The sequence below is a fragment of the Protopterus annectens genome, chromosome 11.part0 (genome assembly GCF_019279795.1).
Source record: "Protopterus annectens isolate FY-2018-M chromosome 11.part0, PAN1.0, whole genome shotgun sequence".
NCBI lineage: Eukaryota > Metazoa > Chordata > Ceratodontiformes > Protopteridae > Protopterus > Protopterus annectens.
Window position 1 is genome coordinate 343073913 of NC_056745.1, and position 18759 is coordinate 343092671.

Consider the following 18759-nt stretch of genomic DNA (forward strand, 5'->3'; position numbering starts at 1 on the left):
ATGTGGAACACAACAAAGATGCTAAATGGATAGAAGAAGTAAAAGAAAGAGTAAGAAGTTTAAAGGTACAGGATATTAAATGGGATGAAGTAACAACCAGAGAGATTGAAACAAGTTAAGAAAAGCCTCTGACTGGAAAACCCCAGGCCCAGATGCAGTACTTCACTTCTGGTAAAAAGTATTAACATCCTTTCAAAAAGATTTAGCCATGAGTAAGAAGTATCTATATGCGCACCCGGAACAGACACCAACCTGACTAACAACAGGAAGAACAATGCTCTTACTTAAGAGTGAACCTGCAAGCTACCCTAGGAATTATAGAGCAATAACTTGCTTTCCAACAACTTAGGAATTATAAACTGGAATCGATGCCGACAGACTTTATAGTTATTTAGAAGAAATCTCAATTATAGCAATAGAACAAAAGGGCAATAAAAGAAAGTCATATGGAATAAAGGATCATTTGTTGTTAAATAAAGTCATAGTGGAAAACTATAAAAAGGGAAGAATTTAAGTGTGGCATGGATTGACTATAAAAAAGCATTTGATAGCATCCCACATTCATGGATAAAAGAGTGCTTAAAGATAAATAAGATACATCCTATACTGATCGACTACCTTACACAGTGACCATGAAACAGTGACAGACCACTTTGTAATTAAGCCATGATAAAGGACAAATGATTATTCCAGGGATAAAAATTAAATGGGAGATATTCCAGGGTGACTCTGTCACTGCTGCTATTTTGTCTTGCCCCTAATCCATTAAGTTGTTAACAGCTTAGGCCATGACTATAATTTGGCACCTAGAAAATAGCAAAGTGTAAAGACTTCTCATCTTTCCTTTGTCAATGATTTAAAACTGTATAGCTCATCAGATGATGAACTGAAAGCACAACTGCAAGTTGTCAAAACCTTTTCAGATGATATAAGAATGTCATTTGGTCTTGATAAATGTGCAAAAGCGACACTTAAAGCAGGAAAACTGCAGCACCAAGAAAACATCAGTTTGGGGCAAAAATGTGATATAAAAGAACTTGAGCAAGGGGGAGTGTATAAATATTTGGGAAATGATGAAGGATCAACATTAAAACATGAACAAATGTGAATTAAACTTAGTAAGGAATACTTTAGAATATTTAAATTAATCCTGAAAACAGTGTTTACATCTAGGAACAAAATTCAAGCAATAAACCAATTTGCTCTTCCTGTATTAACTTACAGTTTTGGAGTGACTGAATGGCCCCAAAACGTGTTGGATAGATAAGACAGGAAAACAAGAAGGATGCTTCTTGCTCACCAAATGACTTATAAAAATCAGTGCATACCGACATTTCATATTCCCCATTCTGAGGGAGGTAAGGGCCTCCTTGAAATTGATTATATGTATAGATCTGCAGTCATGGGACTGCACATATATATGATGACCTCACAAGACCCAAACATAGTGAAAGTTTTGAAACATGAGGAGAATAAATCTAAGATGACTTCCCTACTTAGTCTAGCAGAAGCGTATTGGCATCAAGCTGGAATGGAAATCAAACCAGAAGTAGATAAAAATCAGTCAGCAACTGAATGTGCCAAAAAAAAAACAAAAGAAAGTATATACGGTGAAGGACCAGATATGAAAGCATGAAATGTGGAAAATGCATAAATATAGTTGCAAGTTCAGTATAGAAAACTTCTGGAAGAACCTCATGTTGATCAGGAATGAACACAGGAATGGTTAAGGAAAAGTGAATTCAAACCAAGAGATGAAAGGTTAATATTGGCAACCCAAGATAGTGGGCTACATATGCACTGGTTTGCAAAGTCCATTGAACATGTGGGAAAAACAGATAAATGTCGGTTTTGTAAAACAGAATTGGAAACTGTTGCATGAGGTGTTGCTGTTTGTGACATATAAGGCATAATAATGTGGCAAGACTGTTGCACTGGGAATTGTTCAAACATTATGGTATTGAAGTGGCTGAAGAACACTGGAACATAAGCCACAAAGCATCATAGAAAATGATGAAGTCTACATCACATGGGCTCATGTATTACCAACAGTTCAAAAGATAGATGCTAGAAAACCAGACATAGTGGTCCATGAAAAGAAGACAAAAGTAGCATTGATCACTGAAATCACTACACCCATTGACTACAGTGTCTTGTGTACAGAGAAACACAAAATCATAAAATATCAGTATCTGCAGGCAGAAATGAGAGCAATGTGGAAGAAAGATACCCAGACAGTTCTAATAGTAGTAGGAGTAATGGGTCTTACAAAAAAGAATCTACAATAGTATCTAGATATGTTACCAATACATGTAACTCTGTACAACTTGCAGACAGAGTCATTACTGGGCAAATTGTGGGTGCTGCAAAGAGCACTTCTGACTGACATCAAAGATCGAAACAATACTAATTTCATGAACTTTAATCGTACTTTGACTTGGGAATGGGGTCCATTCCCGTCATGGTATTAGAAACCCAAAAGATTTGGAGAAATTAAAAAAGTGAGACTGACACTACCAGACAGAGTGGATCAACTGACAGTGTTACTTTGATGCAGTCTAGTACATCCATGCTAACAGTTCACAAAGTGGTCTGGTCTGCCCCTACCATGTATGGAAACACTTGATTCAGGTTGCTCCACAGAGGAGTCGACTGTGGTGATGCCAGCAAGTGGAGATACACTGCAGGAAGAAGCACGAGTGCAAGTTGACTGTCTGGTTGTGACAGTCAGGCCCACATCAAATGGTCCAGCAGTGGAAGTGTGTGCATGTTGCAGCATAGACATTGATGCCCAATGGCCAAGGTTTGGGCTGCTGAAATGGGGCCTGTCTCTCCCATATGGAAATTGGCTGAGAACAGCCACGGCATGCAGAGCCCTGGTTGTACTATGGCACTGCTGTAGTACTGTCAGAGCAAGAGATTCAACAGACCATGCCACAGATCACATGCTTTCATTCAGTGCAGCTGGTGTGCAGCATGATCTGCAACATGGGCAAGTGCATGGATGTCATATCCATGATGTCAATGGGAATGTTTGTTTGCCTGTAGGAGTAGGCAGGCACCCTCTGGCACTGCCCGTGCACACCAGCTACATGCCTACATCTACTACAATGGGCTTTATCAATGTGTTGTGGGGAACTGTCAACATCACCAGCAGACTCAACATATGGCTGTTGTCGACAGGCCTCATCCTGTCCATCATGTCATGTCCCTTCATTGACAGAATAGCTGGAGAAGTTTGCCTCCACATCTGAGGCTACAGCTGCATACACATGACCATCATCATCTGAGATGGACTGTATCACATGTCAATGACATGTGTGCCAGGAACCATGATAGCATACTGAGACACATCAGATATGTGATCCACTGTGGTCAGTGGATTGGCTAATGAAGGATAAAGGCAGTGATGTGCTAAAAGAAGAGACAGATTACACAGATTAGGAAAATGTGCGTACATCACATGCTTTATATCATTCATGACATTTGACCTTCCATCACATGCTGTATATAATTAATGACACTTGACCTTCCATCACATGGTGTATATCATTAATGACACTTGACCTTCCATTCCATCATGTATATCATTAATTACATATGACACATGTATCTCACCACAATGTTACAGATAATAATGAGTTACTATGATCTGATAACATGGCATAAGCACCGCTTTTAAACAGTGATTTTAATTTATTTACAGATTGGATCATTGTTATCTGAGAACTGAGTGGGACCTCAGAGAGCAATTTTCTGAATCGTGCTTTTCTGCAATCTATATTATTGACAGTATCAACAGTATCAAGATGGGTACTTCCAGAAGGCTTTGACTTGCCCAGGCACCCAATTTGCCAAGGAGGTGACCACCAAGATGCTGACCATCTACCCCAGAGTGGAACATCACCTGAGAGCCGGACCAAAGAACTTTGTGATGGTCAATATTTGAAACTAGATTGCGAGGGAGCATCAATAATGTATGGGGATCTACCGGACTGGAGTGCAGGTTTGCCACTGCTGTGATGACCTGAATCAAGGGGATACAGAGAATCTTCATTGCAGGGTTACCAAGGTGATTCGACAGCTGGTGGATGCCTACAGTAAGTGTCACAATCCGACATATACAAAGTCATTGGAACCATGAACCGCTCAGTAAAAAGCTTTGTTCAAACTTAAAACTGCTAGTAAAAATGTTCGCCTCATAGGGTGTCCTTAGGCAAAGTAAAACAAACAACACAAGTAACCCATTTAAATACTATCTCAGTCATGTGATAGCATTTTCAATTAGACTTCAATTAGACTTGTTTATGCAACTCTTTCAGCATAGGTTTTAAAGAAACATTGCCATTTAAACCTGTTAAAATGTAAGCCCTAAAGCACAAAATCCAATTCAACTCTTCTACCTCTGTTCTATCTTTAACATTCCCTTAAGAACAGAAAATTTAAAGGTATGATTTATGTCTTTCTCTTTCATATGTTTATATAAAGTGTTAGTTAACACTTAACTCCTTATTTCAGATAGATGGTTAGAAAGGGTTCCAATCACATGATCGAAAATTGTAAACGGCGAACGCGTATTGAGGGAACCCGATTGGTCAAAATGTCAAAATGTCATGGGTATAACACGGAAATCGCTGTAGGGAATATTTTCCCTTAACTTCAATGCAGTGCGATCTCGGAGTAGGAATATTTAAGTAGCGGGGGTTGGCGGAGTGTAGGGGGGCTTGCCCCCTGCCTACAGCATTTAGGTAAGTATAGTTTTTTATTTTTTATTTTTTTATTATATTTTAGAAATTTCAAGCATCACTCATATGGTATTGACCATATGGTGTTCGATGTTTGAAACTTTTGAAAATATAATATAGACCCTGTTGGAAATGCACTCTTTAAACTTCTGATTTGTTTTTCCTACATAGTAAGCTTGACATACCTTACATATAGCTAAACGGACTAAATTATTTGATTCACAGTTACCATATACAGTTAGTTTAACTTCCTTCCCTGTCACTGGATGTGTAAAAACCTTACTCACATCTATGAAATGCAAAAAATACACCTGCCACATTTAGATGTACCTCTTCTTTTCGAGTGTATATATTCATTCACTCATGTTCATTCTTTGTAACACATTTGTTTTAGATTGTGGCTTTTCTTATACCCCAAATTTTATTTTTCAATGATTACGGCACTCAACTCAGGTACATCATATAAAATATGCCAGTATTTGTTAATTATTTGCTTTATACTATTAGTGTTCTTATTATAAGTCAACATACATCTAATTCTGTTGTGTTAATTCTTGGTAACTGCTTCCTGTCCTGTTTCCCTAGAAAAAAGTCGGTTTGGCACTGGTTGTTGTATGTTTCATAACCTCATCATGGATGTTAGTCACTTTTTTTCTTGTAATAACTTCTCTTCACAAAATCTGAAACAATATTGTCTAATCGTATGCATATATTACCATCATCTATATTCAGTTTTGCTACTCTTAAAAGTTGATTCTTCACAATAATTTCAAACAGAAATTGTGGATGCATGCTATTTCGTTTTTTTGAATTGAAGTACACTGGATTTGCTTACATTACTGAGCTATTTTTTGATCTTAGGTATACTTGAACATTCCAATGGAATTCAGAGATATAGCTCTGTCCAAAATATATCAGATACATGCTTGATATATTTGGGGCATAGCTATATATCCTATACATGCCTTTTAAAATGACTAAGTAGCTATTCTGACAATTAGCTTATCTCAGTAACTAAAAAGACACGGTGTCTGTTCTCGCTATAGACTGAGTTTGATTCCCATATGGTTTATTTATTCAGTAATGTTTATAATGTACATAATATTACACATTGTTGATGTATATTTGTTTTCCACATGACATAATTTCACACATCCATTATAGTAGTGTACACTGATGCCTATAGCACCTAGGCCACTGATGACTACACATTTCCTAATTATCCGTGATACTTCAACAGTATCGCCTAGTCTACCTGTGTATGTGTAAGTAATAACTCAGAAATAACGTCATTAGTCCTTTCCTCTTAACAAAGTTAACTATCTTATTACAGTCCTGTTTGTTTATCACAACAGGAATACCTGTCTGACTGGCTACACATACCTTTTCACTTGTAATACTTGATGATAGCTGGTATTTGTGTGGATCATAATGGCTTATAGTGCTTGTGTGTCTGATGTTACCATATTCATCCATTATAAGCAGGGATATGAATACCCACACATAGTACTAGTTTATTTAGAAAAGATGTATGCTGGCTCTTAGCTCAGGGTGTAAAGTTTTGTGCAGGCTTATGAATAACTTGATTCTTCACCAGATTTCTACGAATATCTCAGTAATCCATAATGTTCTGCCAACAGCACCTCTTTAAATACAGTGTTATAGTGAAAGCTTGGAACAGACTGGTATATATCTGCCAAAAATGTTTTCTAAATATGCTAACATTTGCAAAATAAATTTCATGTATAATTGTGTCATTCTTTATTCGTTATTAAATTGACTGCAGTGACCTTCTTATCCTTAGCATAGACTGATACCATGTATGCATTTGATTTATGATGCATCCTTTTGCTAGTGAATATCTGTACATATTTATGTAGTCCCACATAAAATGAACTACTGTGTCCCTGATGTACAGCACATTGTAGTTTTCTAATAGCAACTATGTGATACATGAGGGTTCCGCTCTCTGGGAAACAAAAGTTTTCGTTTGGGGTTTTCAGTTGTGACAACTGTGCTGACATACATTCATTCTGGCAACATATTTTCCTAAATGCACAAAACATTTTTTGTAAAACCTAAGTTGCAGTCTGTATTAGTACCCCATCTCTGCACATTCATAGCTCCAAGTCCTTTTGCTGCATTCCCACCATGCACTCTCAGGCAAGATGGATTAACTGTGGAGGTAGGTGTCAGGGTTAGAGTGTAGACTTAGTTTAGAGTTGCATGCCTAAATCTTAGATCCTACAATCTGTGTTCATCTCCATTCTAGGATATAAAGGAATGTTTTGAGTATGGTAATTCTGTAATGTTCTTCAAGAGAACATTTTTGAAAACCTGATCTGAGCAATCACTGTTAGTTGATAACTACATCATTCATAGTTGCTCTAGCCTCTTTTCTTTTTGCAGGTGATGAGGACAGGACTTGGAACCATGCCCTGTGCATCGAGTGGATGCACAGGATGAAGGAGCAGCAGAGGGAGAGGGGCTCATATTTTTGACATTCCCGTGTATATTGCTTATAATGCAGGAATACCCATCATGCATTAGTAAGGTAAGTGCAATATTCATACAATACCTATGCTTACAAGTCTGATTGAAAAACAAATATGTTTAAATATCATTTAGCAGCAACCCATGTTTTCTGAAGTTAGGTTTTGAAATGTAGGCCACAACCTAATTACAGTCAGTTATATGCAACTGTCACAGTGTTTTTGCTGTGGATGTCTCATATAAAAGTTTATAGTGCTTTGCCTCCTGTTTCTTATGCATGTGTTGGCACACTTGTATGTGTGGATATGGTTCTCAGTAACCAATCTATTGTGCATTGCCTACCTATTCAGATATCAAATGGGTGTCTGCTGTGTTAGTGTTTACACTGTTGCTGGCAGACTGTGTGGCATGCCATTCAGTTCAACATGGGTATCACATCTGCCTAGAACACTTTTGATGGTTTTGTTAAAACATACTTGTATCCTTTGTGTAGGGATACTTGAGGATATAGGCATTTCTTTGCTCTATTCCATAATCAGCATGCAGCATCAGGATGTTTGCATTTTACAGGGTAGTGATTGCTAATAAATGTATGCTATGTAGGTCACGCATACATTTGTAGATAGACAATAATGTTTGTGCAACATATACCAGACTATCACGTGCCTCAGGCTGTCACTGTGTTTAGGACTGAACAATATTATTATTTTGTCATGTTATATTCCTTAAATTGATGTGGGGTCAGTCAATGACCATGTTACCTGGCTCAGCTGCTTGTCATACGTTTTTTTTATATTTTCCATAGTATTGTGATGTCACTATCTCTTCATCATAGTAATGTTAATTGGTGGCTGTTCATATGACTCATTACATATAAAGACACATGGAATACATTTGACATTCACACACAAATATAACTGTTTAGGGAACATATGCAAGGGAAAAACATGGAAATATTGATATTCTCACAGCTACTCAGCTGGACCTTTTACTGAGGCATACATCAGTATTAATCAGTGCAGATCCCAACACTACTGTTATGTTGTCATTTTCCCAGCATTGTTTTGCAAATAAGAGTCATGTGAATGTTGCATGAGGCAGTGTCAGGGCATGCTTCACTTCAAATGTCAGGATATGTTAAGTGGACTGGCTTTGTGTATGCTTATCGTGCTTAATTCTGGCTGATAAACAGCTGTTCAGGTCATGTCATGATTTCCACTGGTAAGGTCTGTTATGCATGCCATGGCAGGGCCCTGATTAAGCTGCTGGCACTGTGTAATGGATACTTTGCCCCTGACATGTTCTCTTATTGAAAATGTCCATGAGTACAGATAATAGGATATAGGGAATGTGTTGTGTGCATATAGAGACATCCACTAGCAGCAAATCTGTTGTTTATAATTGTCCTACTTAATAATGCTTACACCATTTCATCTAGAATTGTGTTTTAAATGAGACCCGTAATGTATGCTAATATACCTTCATTCTCATATTCTGATATGCAGAACTCATATGTCAATGGAATGCTGCTTAATATCGCTTAGACTGCATATGACCACATCAGTTTCAGTTTATTGTCAGCTATGATTTTTACAGGAATGTGTGGCCCGTTAGACATTTGTTTTTCATTGCTATGGTTTTGATTACTGACATTCGTTGTACATAGTGGTTCAGTTGACTGTGGTCATAACATGTTGTAAGGTTTCATGAGGACTGTTTTCTGATTGTTCATTGTGTCACAGTGGGTATGTTATGCGGACAGGTAATATAAGGTATGCATGTGTAATTTCTGTCCTGTGTTGTGATTCATCTTGACAGGACATGAGACCCGTGGATGATATCCCATTAGACATTAGTGACGAGATCAAGCCAGGCCACTGCCAGAGTCCTCCTATGACATCATGACACAGAGATAAGGATGACAATGGGGAAGGTGGACCTCTATGTACCATCATCCCTATTGCACCCCAGAGGAAATGACACCAGGATCAATAGTATGACAATTATCTGAAGCAGATTCTAGAAGTGGTGACTAATATGTTTCATACACAGATGAGGGACATGAGGGGAAATTTCTTTAAGGACATGGCATGAGCTATGCATGACTTATTCAGGGAGGCAGCCTGAGAGATCATTCGTAATATTCATTCCCATCATGGTGGTTTCTTAGCTCTAGAAGTATTGTCTGTGTGATCGACTTGTGTAATGGTGGCACCATGGTGTTTGCCATATCAGTGATTGGACTGTATATGCACACTTGAGCATGGATACTAATGCTGCCATATATATGTATTACACATCCAAACATACAATTTAGATATCGTGTGACATTTAAAATTATGATTCCATATGTGCATGACACACATTAACACATTAGCCTTTCCTTTGACATTCAGCTGTCCATGAATTTTGGTAGTTAACATGCATCTACTGCTGCAGTAGTTCCATTGTAAATGTGTGTTACTGACAGAAACCCACAAAGAACATGTTGCCCACAGTACAGCACTACTGCAGTGGTATATGATTTGTGTACTGCCATATCACGTATATGCAACACAAAAACATGTCCTTGCCCATGGGTTTTGGATGACAGTTGTCATGCTGTCTCACTGGCATTATGTCATATTGTGTGGGATTTGTTGGCAATGCTGATGATAAATGTATCTCATACATATGGGCAGTCCTCCTTTACTGAATGCATAGATCACCACTGTAACTTTCATGTATATAAGGTGGTAATGATAATTTAACAGTATATTATGCTGTCTTTGGCCTATGTTACATTTCCACATCCACTTGTTAATCACATAAATGCATACCTTTTGGCAAATGGTGTACATATTCAATGATTTATGTACATGTCTCTGCACAAATTCCTAACCATAGTGAAACACTGTCATACCTTTGAAATATGAGCAATCACTAATTTAATGTTAATGTGCTGTAATGTTGCTCATTAATGAGCAGGGTCCATGACATATAAACACAGGTGTTTATTCCACATGCTGTTTTACATTGGCATGACAGTATACGTGTAATTATTGCCCTACAACATACATCTACCATTAGTCATACACATCCAGGTATGACTGCCACACACTTTGCAACATGTCATAATGTTATAGTGCATGGCTATATATGATTTCTGTATTTCACCATGGCTGGTATGCATCTCCACCCTGTTTGACTACTTTCCATTGCCCATGTTGTGCAGTGTACTGTCTCTGTAACTTACCTATCCTTACTGTTTATTTCCAACCTTTGTTTGTCATCTGTTGTGATATTTATTATATGGGTATAATCACTGTGATGACCTTCTCCTTCTCTTTCCCTGTCTTTACCTTTCCTTCTGTTCTTAAAAAAAGTAAAAAATTGGGCCTATTGCCACCCAAAAAAATAAATAAATAAATAAATTGCCCATGCCCCTCTGACAGTTGCACAAATTTTCCTATTTCAACATACCTTTTGTCTGTCCCTTTTCTTCACGCGTAACCCATGTCTGCTTTTATATCTCTCTATTTCCTTGGGTGCATGCCTTAACTGTACGTCTGGCACCCATTATTAGCTAATGTTAGCTGTGGCAATGTGGCAATGATTGCCCTTTGCCTTTAATTATTTTTTTTATTAGAAACTTTACAGTTTCCTCGAAATCCATACGTGAGTTAAGTATATATTCTGTAGTTGTCAATGAGTTTACTGGAGAGATTCTGTTGTGGATATGTATGTCAGGCTGCTTAGATTGGGAGATTCTTTCTGTAATTTTGTTAATGTACATAACACTTTGACAGTGATTTGCAGTGATTATTCATGACTTACAGAGGAACTGTGAGTGATATACAGTGTGCCGTTACTAATGAGATACTCTATTATGTGCCAAGATATTCTAAGTTCTTTGTGGCACACTTACATATTATATGATTATCCATAACTTCTCCACTATCTGCATAATGCACCAGATTCCATGAACTTTATGGAATCCTGCCTTTGACATGTTAATTGATGGCTGCAGTATAGTTTCTCAGCCATAGTCTAACATATTAATTGGTAGCATTGGGTAGGATTTTAAGTCTGTGCTACCACAATGTCCCAAAATGTTTGTTAAAGAATTCTACATGAGAAGTTATAATCTGGATATAGCATGGTAGTAGGGGGAGGGAGATTTTCTGTCCTTTCTGTGTTACTTTTCTATGGCAAATGTATTTATATTACAGATGCTATTATACTTTATATTATTTTTTGACTATTCTTGATGTGCATAAATGAAAAAAAATCAATAAAAAGTATTTATTCAAAAAAAAATCTGATAAATACCCAATAAAGCATTTGGATCATAGAACACAAATGCTATGTCAGTTTCCTTGCCTGCTGTTGGTGCTTCTCCAAGAAAGTACTTCAAACATTGTCCACAAACTGTGATTTGAACCAAAAATAGAATGCTGAATGAGAAGCCAGGGTTAAACCTGTTGTACATAAACAGTGACTTAAGCAATTCAGCCTCAAGCTCCATAAGGATATCCAAGTGAAACAGGCAGGTTGTCACGCCATACGTAGAAGGAGCAGTCACAAATATCTGTATGTATAAAACAATAAACATTTCTATGCAGTTGGCTAGACAAAAATAGCATTTGATAGAGAACAGAAAATTAAGTATTTGATTTTTTTTTTGTTTTTGTTTACAGAAGCAAGTAAACTCCCCACAGCCCCTTCCAGTCAGAAAAAAGACTCACTGCATCCCATTTAATTATAACCAGCAGCAGGGTCACCAAATTTCTGAGAAATGTGCAATTATTTGGGATGAGGTACTTTCAGTGAATGTAGTTTTGACTGTTTTGTTGTGAGAAAGCAGCAATCTGTGAAGTATGTGTCAGTAGGTGGCACATTGCCTAAGAACTCACACAACCCACACCTATCACAAAGCAGTACAAAACAATATAGCTAGCTGCTAAATAGCAAAAGGTTAAAGGTTGTAGCAGCCAGATAAAAGAAAAAAAAAGATAATGGATGCCTTAGTTTTTTCAGGAAGGGAGTAGCCTCCATATTTTGTTTTCTGTACTCTTACCCTCAGAATTCAAGTAATGAACAGATAATGCAATATGTAGCAAACTGCCAGTTACATTAACACACATTATCTGGCAACATATATTTGAAAGAAACACATAAATGAAGCATACAACCCTTTAATTTTATATTAAAATGATTCATTTTTAAAACAGTTCTGCAATTCTAATGTGTCATGCAATGCAAATTATCTGTTTTGACTGAGCTTGTGAAAAATTACATTATTGTCTCATCTCCTAGTTAATGATCAGAATCTCACCTCTTTTAGACAGTACAAAAGTAGGTCCCAGCTCATAGTTCAGTAGCCTACATATTGTCCTAACTGCACCAGGACAGAACTCTTTCTTTCCCTTAATGTATATTTAAAAAATGCATTATGGTCTAACCAGCGAACATCCTTGAAAGTCAGTTAGACTTGTGATCTGCTGAACTAACTATATCTAATAACTTACCAAAAGTGCTGAAAATTTTAAGAACATATCATGGTCAAGTGCTAAACTGCAAAAGCCCATATGTTGAAGTTCAATAACTGAAGAAGTATAAGAAGGCATTGTGATTGCAAGGGACTGTGTGTGAAAATTACACTATTGTGCAAATATAGTAATGGGAATATACTAGCTTACCCATGAGTGAAGTGCAGATGAATCAGTTACATAGGGATACCATGGAAGAGTGGCAGAGGGCTAACTTGGAACAGGTAGATGTCTGCACTACCAGCTGTGCAGTATTCTTACATGCAGACACTTGGGAAAGGGATCATAGTTTACCTGCTAGCAGGGCCATTTACACACCCATATGAAAACATCAATACCACCAACTGTTGCCATAGAGGCTATAAGCAATTCCACAATATCAGAAAATGGCCAAAAAGAAAGGGATGCCAACACATCAGAGATCCACATGCTACCTAGCACTATTGGTGCTGTATATGGCTGCAGACAAAGTCAATGGCAAAAACAGCTGTTCTTGTTAGAAGGTTACCTCTATAATCAGGGAGAAGAAAAGGATTAAAAACAAATCCTTCTGGGCATACAAGTCAAAGGGAACAGAGAAGTGTCATGGAAAGATGGTTACTATTGTCACAGCAGATGGGAAGGAGTTGTGCTCATCTGCCCACCAGCACATGGATGCTGTTGTATTTCACACTCTGCCAGCTAACAGAGTACTAGTAAGGACAATACAGAGGCTCCAGAGGGTGACCATGGGGAGCAGCCAAATACAGGGATAGAAAATCTGCAGTAGTTCACAGCCAAGTAGTGGCCCATTAAGTCATGATCCTTTCTGTCTTGTTACAACACAGAGAATAAGAGCAGCCAGGAAATGCTAGTACTAATGACCCTAAGGAATGAATCTGAGAGCAGCTGTCCAATGGGTTATATGTGACAAATCTAAACGCATGTGACCTGTGGCGGTTAAAGAGTACACTTGTAATCTTTCCCCCATGATATTTATATTATGAGCCATAAAATGCTTAAGGCATATAATGTTATATGGTTTGTGCTGCTACAGTTAGTGGAAACAGCACAATATGACCACTGAGCAATGGTTTATCCTATCTTATTTTGAGACAGAGGCAGAGAAAAGTGTATAATGTAATTTTCCAAACACATGCTCCAAGGGCTGCCTTTTTCACAGGATCATAGGATCATAGGAAGTTACTAGACTAACAGTCCAATGGCCCTTTCAAGCCTAGCTAAGTTCAGCCTGTGTTTGCAAGGGTGTCTGGCTCAAGCAGACACTAAAATCAGCACCTATTGCCCCTGTTCAAGAGGGACACAGGTGGAACCCCTGGAGTGAATTTTCAGTTACCCATCCAATCATCCAAACTATGTTTAAATAGGGCCAATGAGGGTCTTTGTTTAACAAATAGGAAACTAGTTGTAAAGGTGGGACAACCTCTGTGAGACAAATCGGTCTCTCCAGCAAGTTCTGTTGATGTCACATACCAGGTTAAGGTCCTTTGAGCCAGTGGCCCATGTGCCATTTGACTTGTGAATGTGCAGCATTTCCATTAAAGCTGGGTCAGAGATCACTCTACATGCAAGGCACAGGTCAACTCTGAGCAGTCCGTATGACACAGAGTAAAGTGACAATGATTTCAGTCTGTCTGCATAAGACACATTGTGAAGACACTGAATTTATTTTGTAAGGAACCTTTGTGGTCTTTCCAATTGCTGCAGGTGTTTGGAAAGGAACATACCAATGGGAGCATTATATTGGCTTGATGAGGGAATAGTATGGGGGGGTTATAACCTCTTTTTTCCAGAGGCAATGCCCTTACTTATGAATAGAGAGGTATAAAATGCCCTTCTTATCACTGTGGAGACATGGTGATTGAAGTTAAGGTTGTTGTCGACCTGTGTGCCCAGATTTCTCAACACTGACTGTGTGCTTAGGGTATTGCTATTTATGTGGTAGTTTGCAGAAACATCACCCTTGATGAAGTAGATGATAATGCATTTTTTAGCATTAAGTTTAATACCATGACTTTAGTACCAGTCATTAGTCTGCATAAGTCCTTATTGCAGGATTTTGACATTGCTAGGGGTTTCAATGATTGCTCCCAGATTGCAGTCATCAGTAAACTTTGTCAGCCACAGTCCTTCAGTTTTAGCCTGTACTTCAAGAGAAGTACATTCTGAACAGTAGGGGCCCCAGAACTAATCCCTTTGGAACACCACTGGTTATGGGTCTGCTGGAGGAGATGGAGTCCCCTATTTTGACCATATGAGTTCTATCAGTTAGCCAATTTGCAACCCATCTAACAATATATGGGTTGATATCCAGCTGGGTGAGTTTATCAATGATGCCTGAGTGGGGGATTGTGTCAAAGGCCTTGACTAAGTCTAGGTAAGCCATATGCACAGATTTCCCTAATCTAGGGCTTTGTTTCTATGGTGACTGTCTTGAAGTAGTCCACCAAGTTTAACAGGCATGATCTCCGCTTGACAAGCCAAACTGGGTGGGTTCAAGCATTTGGAGATTTCCTATATCTTTGTTAATAAGGTCCATGATGATTTGTTCCATGGCCTTACAGACAAGGCTGGTCAAGCTAATGTGTCTATAGTTCCCAGGGTCCGTGGATGCACTCCCTTTGTCCAAAAGGATGACGGCAGCTGTTTTCTATTCCACTGGGAAGAAGCCAATGCTTAGGCTGTGATTGAAAAGTAAGGCCAATGGTGATGTTAATTCCTGTTTTAACCCATGTAGAACACAGCATGGGATTCTGTCTGGTCCCATAGAGGCTGTGTTTTTGACCTTGGAGAGGGCATTTAAGACTTGCTCCTCGCAGATACTAGGTGGGGGACAGGAGTTAGGGATGCTTTGGGGTATATGTGGCAGTGACCGGGGAATGAAGTTTTCACTGAACCTGTCAGCCAGCAGATTTATTATAGCCACAGGTTCTGTATAAGTAGTACCATTAACTATGAGTTCAGCGCAAATCGGAGCCTTACCTTTCAGGTTACGTATGTAACTAAAGAACACCTTGTGATTATCCTTAGTTAGGGAAGCTAATTTGGATTCATAGTTAGCTTTGGAGGACTTTACTAGGAGTCTTATTTGCATGTTTAAGGCAAGGAGGGAGTGTTTCCAGTTTTGAAACTGTTCCTTCCTACTCTTAGACAGCATTTTTTTCCCCTATTGTATAGACTACTAAAAGCAGTTGTCCAACAGGCAGGTTTGTTTTTCCTTGAAGATCTTGCTTTGTTTCTATCATGTCCAGCAGAGTCAATATAATTGGTGTATAACTCATAACAGCATAGGTGTCTGTCCCATCATTTAGGGGAGGTTCTATGAAGTTATTTATGCTGTCATGTAAGAGGCTGTAATTGGCATTAGAGAACTTTTTTAGTTTAGTTGTTGCTAAGGGGGGAGGTTGTGTTATAATTACTTCTAGCGAGACTGATTTGTGGTAAGATCTCACCAGGGGTGGCCACACACTGGGGGTTGTAGAGCAGTCCCCCATGTTGGTGAGCACCACATCGAGGATGTTTGAGCCCCTTGTGGGTGTGTCAGCCAGTTGGTCCAGGGCATTGGAGTTAACAAAGTCCAAGAACCTTTGGGCAAGTCAGTTAGAACATGTATAATTTACCCAGTCAATGGATGGGTAATTTAAATCACCTCACACCAGGGTGTTTGGTTGTATCTTGACTAACTCAAGTAGATCCAAGGAGGATGAGTGGGTGCCCTGACTCATGGAGGGGGTCCTATAGTAGCAATGCCCTGAAGAGGGGTCTTACCTATAGTCAATTGCACCTGTAGTAATTTGAGAGAATTGTGCTGTTTAATCAATCTAGAGGTGTATGTATATTTAATGAATATTGATACACCACCTCCTTTAGTTCTCATGCCTTCAGTTTGTGGTCTGAATGTGTGGAAGGAAATGTAACCTGGTATCACTGGGGTGCTCTCTGCAGTTTTAAACCAGGTCTCAGTGACTGCACAAATATCAGCATCATCCAAGGTGAGGACTGCTTGCAGTGAGTGCAGTTCCTGATTTAGACTCCTAGCGTTTACCAGCATAATGTTGAAATTGTTTTTAGAGGGCATTTTTACACTAGGAATTTTGTTAATTTTTTCCCCATGCCCTTGAAAACATGTGCAGAGGCAAAGACTAGATCCACTCCATGAGTCTGACAGTACATCTCCCCATGATGTGAAAAAAATAGCAGCCCTGGATTTTCTGCAGCCATCTACAGTATATGCAGTGTTTGCTGACATGAGACAATGTTTCTTTGACATTTTTCAACCTGTATTAGAGTATCTAACAGAAACATTAATTTTGTGGTAGAAAAGGAGCTCTAGTATCCATTTGTTCAACAACATTTACTATGTGCCAGAGTATCCTCCTGATCTGTGCATAATATTAGACCTGAATGTATGTGCAGGAGCTACCCAGAAGCCAAGATAAGGTGGAAACCTGATACCACCAGGTTGGATGCCTATATTCAAGGTTTTGCAGGGCCCAAAGAACCATGTGAAATCCTTGCACCTGAGATTATTGACTGGAGTCCTGAAATTACAAAGCTGGCTAACAACAATTCAAGTGCAGTCCTTACTGACAGCTGTGGAGAAGAGGTTGGACTATGAGACCATGGACTTTCTGAAAAATGTCACCCATTGCCTGAAGCTAAAATCATTTCATGCAGAGGGATGTGTCATGTGTGATAGTGTGTGTGTTATGTTGTGTAGGGATTACATTTTCAGTGCTTCCATTTTACTGATGAATAAAGTCATTGCCTTCTTTTGATGCCGATGGCCTTAACAGGTAAGGTGTACACCTCACCAGAGCTGTTGACCATTCACGGGTAAGGAAAGTTACTCTTTATCCAACTTGTTTGCTTGCTGTTTCTGAGCACATCATCTGTACCTCACTCTGGGTTGCCCCATACCATCTCCTGTCCTGTTGTCTTGCTTAACTCCTCCCCTCTGGTGTTTTCGCTATGCTCTATGCCTTTCACTACTGTACCCTCTTTCCATTGTTGCTTTCTACCATGAATGATCTATATCTATCTATATATATATATATATATATATATATATATATATATATATATATATATAGGTTTACTATTAAATGTGCGAATGCACTCCGTGCGAATGGCGACCCCATCGACGCATTTGCGCGAACTGAAACACCGAAACCATTTAGATAGCGAACCGAAACCGCAAAACTCCGACGATCGACATTACCGGCCGCGCAACACCTCCACACCCATGCTACCATGGGTCGGATGGGGGCGAGGTTTTGCCGTTCGCACATCTGGACGTCGGTGTTGTGACGTTTGCAGTTCCGCGTTCGGGCAAGGTGCGTCGCACAAAACGGGATCGACAATCTGATAGTAAACCTATATATATATATATATATATATATATATATATATATATATATATATATATATAGAGCTATATAGCTATATATATATATATATATATATATATATATATATATATATATATAGAGCTATATAGCTATATATATATATATATATATATATATATATATATATATATATAAATATATATATATGGGTCTACCTGAAAACACCAACACACGAAAACACCGACAACGAGATAACTGACACCACAAAACCGACAGTTTAAAAGTACGAAAATTCACATGCCCGACAAACCACAATCCTGATAATCAACAAAACAAAACAAATACCTTTTCTGAAAAACACACACACAACACAAGCACACCAAAAACCTTACAAACCTACATTAAACCTTACATACACAACTATCTATGCACTAACCTTAACCCAAACCCTAACCCTAAGGTCCGTCACTATCACACACTCACCTAACCTGCGTCCTAACCCTAACTCACTTAACCTACCCCTAACCCTAAAGTCTGTCACTATCGCACACTTACCTTACCTGCACCCTAACCCTAACTCACTTAACCTGCCCCTAACCCTAAAGTCTGTCACTATCGCACACTTACCTTAACATGTCG